This window comes from Sorghum bicolor, chromosome 9, assembly GCF_000003195.3.
Source record: "Sorghum bicolor cultivar BTx623 chromosome 9, Sorghum_bicolor_NCBIv3, whole genome shotgun sequence".
NCBI lineage: Eukaryota > Viridiplantae > Streptophyta > Magnoliopsida > Poales > Poaceae > Sorghum > Sorghum bicolor.
In genome coordinates this window covers 50,060,575-50,066,574 of record NC_012878.2, presented here as the reverse complement: position 1 = coordinate 50,066,574, position 6,000 = coordinate 50,060,575, and positions in this window count along the sequence as shown.

The window sequence follows — 6,000 nt, the reverse complement described above, 5'->3', positions numbered from 1 at the left end:
ATAGCCAACAAGCACCCATACTCAACTGCATTTGAAAGGTATGGTACTAGCATGCATCGTCAATATATAATTCATTTTGAGATGTTATCTGCCTTTTTCACTCCCTAACATGTCAAGCCCTGGTTTTGTAGACCGAAAACACTCCATCCTTTTGGGCCTGGTCGGATGATTACCCCGAAAACTATGTGCATGAGAAGTTCATGCTGACCGTGGGTGACCTCCTTGAAGAGAGGTGGAAAGTAAGGAGGTTCCATTTATGGTACATGGAAGCTGCAAAATTGGGCCTACACAACTTTGGCATCAACATTTTGGCTGAGTACTTCCACATGCCCACGAATGGTGTAATCGTTGTAGATTTCCACGACATGCATAGACTACTACGGTGAAACGACCTCGACGTGTCCCAAGTCACCATATTTGCCTTGTAAGTTACTTACATCTTTGATAGAACCTGATCATTGCTATGGGAACTTTAGGAACAAACTAATAATGCCATGATGACTTCTTGCAGGATGCAAGCCTATGTAAGCAAAGAGTTGAACAAGGGTATTATCTATCTATCTTTGATCCTTCTTACAGAGAGAACCATTGCGGGTTACGATATACCATACACTCATGAAGACTTATGAACTTAAATAGGGAACAAATAACGAAACATAAGAAAGATGTGCTAATCGAATATAGGTATCGGGCGGAAATGTACATCTATGGGGCCATGAAGAAGGTCCGAGAAGATGGATGCATCAGGTCGTCCACCAGTTCGGGTAAGATCAAAAGATACTTTAATCATATCTATTGCATGGCTCCATCCTAGAAAACATTTTTTATATAAAGCCATCCTAGAAAACATGCATTATAACATTTTGCTAGGTTGCATGGAACGATCTAAAGTTTAACGAATTTTATATAATAGGGTACTAGGAATTATCATATTTGTTGGGGCTCATATTCCATATTGGGTCTCCTACGTTGACTATGGTCTAACAACCTACATAAGCTAAAATGTCGGTTCTCACCAAGAATCTGGAAGGCGATTCCAATCTCTAGGAGAATCATGTTCTGAAATATTGCCCTGGTGTCTCGTAAAGTAACCTTTGAAGAAGTTCCAAAAGGTGGAACCAAAACATCGGTCGTCTAAAAAAGGACTAGTGTTGGGTATTCTTAACATCATTACTAAAAGTAGACTAAGTTCTAAATCTAGCAACGGTGCCAAAAATGCCAAACCTATCCCTCACACCACTTAAGCCAAGTTGTCATCCCCAGCATGATATGAGAGACGCGGTATTGAAATATGCAATTGCTCTTCTAAATAAATAATTAATGGGATCTGCAAGCGCACAGATTAATACCGATGTAGCATTTTAACCGGGAAGTATTCCAGGTATCGTTATTTATATTTTTACCACTGGGAAGGGATTAACAATCATCACTATTGATTACAGAATAGAATATGAGATTGAGCATCTATCATTGCATGTATAATTGAGAACATTATATCTAACTCTTCATACAGGGATAAGTGTCACATAAAAGATATATGAAATAATAATAGTGACAAAGATAATTAGTCTGATCTAGCCACATAATAAATATGATAAGCACCTCAATTAGATACTCTAGAAAGTCATTAGCATGGTATTAGAACGAACTACAAGAATATTCCCTAAGTTATTCTTAACTATATAGTCTAGCATTATCATAGTTAGTGCAAGCATACTTAGCAATCATTGCGAGACAAGACTACGCCCATGCATAGTGATATTAGCAAGGAATATGAGAAACATAGCAATCACTCCCCTGTAATAATGTTGCTCTGCCAGCCCAATACACGAGAGGGGGACTATATAAGAATCAATGAAGCTGTCACTATCACGAACTACCCCACGATCTGGCATATTGGGTACAATCGCAGATAAATACGGTATAAGCACCACGCCTACACAATATCTATCATTTACCCATGGATCCGATGGATAAATGCTATACGATCCTAAGCATGTATATAGATCGTATCTAACTAAGCCAAGTACATAACTATGATAAACTAAGAACAATATAATCTTGAATATAAGCAAGTAGAGCAAAGTCATAAACAATATATTGAAGTAGAACAAAGTCATATTCATAATATTGAAGAACAAAGATAATTAGAAAGCAATGAGAAGCACAATTAGAGAATTACCAAGAATCCTCCTGACAGATCCGGAAACCAATCGAAGATTGACTCCTTCTAGTTCTAATCCTATGTAGCTATGCTAATCTAGATATCTAATTGATGTGGTGGCTCTAATCTTGATCAGAGGCTTCTTCTCCCTTGATGGAACAATGAATTAGGGTTGAGAGGCTCTCTCCTCCAGGGGCCAGGGGGTCTGGTTTTATAGTCCCTTCAAGTGAATATGGGCCCTTGGATCAAACCGACATAGATTGTATGGTTTAGATTCATCCTTTAGGTCGGTGGAGATCTCCCGCGAAGCAGAGTCCTGATTGGACTCCTGGAGGGGGCGGGCGCCCAGGGCAGGAGGGCGGGCGCCCTGCCTCTGGCCCCGTTTCGCCTCCGCTTCGGTCTCGTGGCTTCTGGAGTCTTCTAGATGTAAGATAATTGCGCAGCACGTTAATATCTTTACGAAATCCTGACATGTGGGCCTTTCTTCCATATTTCCTGATAACCCCCTGCAGAAATAGACAAACACCAAAACTCGTGGAATTCTGTCAGATAAAACCCTAAGTCTAGATCTTGATTTCATTTGGATCCTTTTCTTTATTTATTTGATAATTAAATTTGATACTTAAGGACCGTCAACAAACTCCCCCAAGCTTACCTCTTGCTCGTCCCTGAGCAAGGATAGACTCAGCTATGGATCAGAAGTTGCTGCAATATTTTAAAAATTTGACGGTACACATGCTTTTTAAATAAGATCTCATCTCTGAGTTAGAGTAAACTGTCAAAACTTAAAACTTACTTACTTTACCTCCACCATGGGACTTGTAACTGTCACTTCTGTCTTGAGTGGTTAAAAGATAGAACAGTCTAGCCAAGTGCCATGTCTCTTATTCTTGATCAGCTATAGCTCTGGGGTTTTTTGCAGATTTTCAAATAAAACTCAGAGATTCCTTGTATGATTCTCTCAGATCTCTCTTTTGTGGTATTTTTGGATCCTTACCAAGGCATTGATGGTATATGCCTTCTCTCAAGATATGTGGTATTTGTGGTACAAAGCATAGTGACATTGCCTTCTCTCTCTCACTCTACTCTAATAAGGCTTTAATATCTGGAGCTCATAGGTGGGAGATAAAGTATACATACTTACAAGACATTTATTGCATAGTCAAACCATGGATCCAAAGTAACAAGTCAATAAGTTTAATCAAGATGTGCATGTGTGGCGAATGAATGGTGTATGGTGATGATGGTGATAACAATGGTGAAAACAATGGTGGTGGATGTCTAATTCTACTTTTGCTCTTTGAGGGGATACATACCTTCCTTGCTTTTGAAACTTTATGAGGAGAATGAGATGCTCTTCTTTTTCTTTTCTCTCAGGTGGGTATTTTGCACCCCTAATTCTACTGTCGGACACTTGTCCATTTTTACCTCTCGTCTCACTTTTTCTTTTCTTTCGAGGTTCCGAGCACTTGCTCCTTTTTATTTCCTCGTATTATTTTCTCTCTTCTTTTTTTAGAGCACTCATCTCTTGAGATAATATAGCAAGTGGTAGTAACAAGATAACTTGAGCATTTATTTCACAAGGGAAAACAGAAAATATTTTTGGTTATTCTCTCCCGGATTAGGAGTAGAATATTTTCAGGTGGTTCTGGAGATGGAATGGATGGATATATGTGGATGGTACTTCCAGAGTAGAAGTAGCATATATGAGTGAACGTGCAAGTGAAATCTTGATTTAACCACATGACAAGCTCCTAAGGGTCTACACAGCTTGACCACACTCAATGCTCATAAGCAGTAAATAATAAATGTGTGGCTCAAAGTATAGCAAGCATGTATATATGGCTGTGGTAGAAATTTTAAGCTCTCATCATACAGGAACTCATCATGCAACATTTTAAAGATTTTCAAAGATAAAATTCTCCAGAATTCTAGCATCTCTAGGAACAGATAAACAGCAGCTCAACCTTCCCATATCGTATCCGTTAACAACTTAGACTTCAGATCAAGTTTTCATCCCACAAGTTTAGGTCTAGAGCAAGCTTTAAATTATAACAGTTATATTTAAACTTGAGAGAGAACTTAAAATGTGCAAATTAGGCAGAGCAACTATTCATCATATCCATGCTTAAGTTTTATTTAGATACAGATTAGCATAGCCACTTTATTTATTTATTTATTAAACACACTAAGCAAAAGACATATATATATATATAATCTTTATTTGGTTTTCCCATAGTTTATGTGTATTTTAATATTCTAAAATAATATAAGTATAAAGATAGATAGAAATACTTATCGGGATAAATGGGGGTGCTCTCCCCCAAGCTGAATTTTGACGCAATTTCTCTTGATGTAGCTAGCAGGTGGCAGAGGTGTATTTGAAAGTCAGCAGCATTCTGACAGCGATTAGAATGTCCTCCGTCTGCTAGTCTTCTTGATTCTTAAATTCTGTGGAGCTCAAATAGACAACAAAGCTTGTGGAACTGATTAAGTGTTAGCATAAATATATAGCCTTCATCATCTTGAGACTCCTTAATAATTATTACTCCCTGTTTTTATATTTTTATTTTATAAAGCAGAAAAATATTTATTTTATTTTTATGCCACCACAGTGAATGTACGTATGGGTTTTATGCCACTCGTATACTCACATGGGGCTTACTGTTTTTCATATTTTTATTTTCTTTTTAGGATAGCATGAACATGTTTAACTAAGTAAACTATTTGAAGTAACTGAAAGAAAGGATAACTACCAAGTTTACCTCTTGGCAAGGCGTTCGGTGTTTTTAAGTCCTCCGAACGGGACTCTCCAATTTCTTAATCGTCCTGAGGTTCGTTGGGTGGCGTAGTCGGTACTTCCGGCAGCGCCTCCTCTTCTTGTATAGTTATCTTCATTTTCCACACCTGACTCGGTGCTTCAATCTCCTCTGGATAATTCTGTTTAAACTCTATGTCTTCTGACCTTACAACTTCTCCTTCATAGTCTGCCCATCCGTCCTTGATGATCTGCCTCCTCTGGTTGCGGTTGCGTCTTTTCCTTACCTGCTTAGATTCTTCAATGATATAGTTAGGGTCAGTAAAGTAACGGCGTACCTTCTCTGAGGGGAAGTGCATATGGACTTCGCCGGTTCCAATGTAGATAATTGCTTTAACGGTGCTGAGGAACGGCCTTCCAAGGATGATGGGTGGATCATACTCGTCTTCTCCCATGTCAACAACTTGAAAGTCTGTGTAGACAAAGTGATCGTCTATTTTGACTGGGACATCAGATACTATTCCTTTAACTTCTCGAAATGTCTGATCTGCCATCTGGAGCTGAATGTATGTTGGTCTTAGAGGCATGGTCCCGAACAAAAGCCGATAGGTGACTGCAGCCATTATGTTGACGCCTGATCCGGTGTCACAAATCGTCTTGTAGAAGTTGTATCCATTTATGGAGCAGTAAATGCTTGGCATTCCTGGGTCGTCCTTCTTGGTCAAAAACGGTGACTTCAGTTGGTGATCTTGGCCTCCATGGACTACAGTGACCATCTTAGCTGACTCGGTCCACACTTGCTTGTTCCTGTTCCTCCTGTTGGTCCTCTTCCTTGATTCACGTCTGGATTGATTTGGAATTTGTGTAGTCTTGTTCTTGAAGAAAAATGTCTCCTTCTTCCTTTTGACATAGAAACTGATCTTGGCAGCACTGGCGTAGATGATAGCTCCCGTGGTGTTCAAGAATGGCCTCCCTAAGATGATAGGTGCTCTCTCATCATTTCCGGTCTCTACCACTACGAAGTCTGCTGGTGCATACAAGGTACCAACTCGGACACAAAGGTTCCTCACTATTCCTC